Source organism: Sinocyclocheilus grahami, unplaced genomic scaffold, assembly GCF_001515645.1.
Source record: "Sinocyclocheilus grahami isolate Dianchi unplaced genomic scaffold, SAMN03320097.WGS_v1.1 scaffold742.1, whole genome shotgun sequence".
NCBI lineage: Eukaryota > Metazoa > Chordata > Actinopteri > Cypriniformes > Cyprinidae > Sinocyclocheilus > Sinocyclocheilus grahami.
Genome location: NW_015505921.1, coordinates 548,236 through 548,906, shown reverse-complemented (window position 1 = coordinate 548,906; position 671 = coordinate 548,236). Strand labels below are relative to the sequence as shown.

Sequence of the window (671 nt, the reverse complement as noted above, 5' to 3'; positions counted from 1 at the left end):
TTGATGCCCCAGAGTTGCAGGATGACTTCTACCTCAACCTGGTACTCTTCATTTACCAATATCTTTACAAATTTACAATTGTATAAGTATTAAATAATGGATAGGGGTCTTGTATCACTCTTGACGGTACGTTATTATTACTTTATTTTTGCGATATAATGACCAGCTGACTGTAAGGAATTTGTTGCCTGGTACAGTGGTTATAAAGTTTATAATTATACAGTCATTGGTCATTATTTAAAAATATAGAACTTTATTGACCAATCAGAATCAAGTATTTCAGAGAACCACGTAATGTAATGTAATTTGACTGAAAACGATTGTGAACAGGTGGACTGGTCAGCTGGAAACCTCTTGAGTGTTGGTTTGGGGGCCTGCGTTTACCTGTGGAGTGCCTGTACCAGTCAGGTATGAGACAAACTGTAAGGACAAACAGCTACAGATGTGATCTAATGTGATTGCCAGTAATCAGCATTTCATTTTATACTTTCAAACTTACACAGGTGACGCGGTTGTGTGACTTATCATTGGATGGTGACTCTGTTACATCAGTGTGTTGGAATGAGAGGGTCAGCACAAACCTTTTATATGTTATATAAAGATTTCTGACTTGAGATTGTATTTGTGATTGTTTAGGGTAATATTTTCTTCTTTGTTGTTCACTCAGGGAA

General features: G+C 36.7%; 1 protein-coding gene across 1 annotated transcript in view; it reads left to right on the top strand.

The window, feature by feature from the left end:
* Positions 1 to 671, top strand: part of LOC107560766 (fizzy-related protein homolog) — a 13,942-nt gene that overhangs the window by 3,723 nt on the left and 9,548 nt on the right. The window lies entirely within an intron of this gene.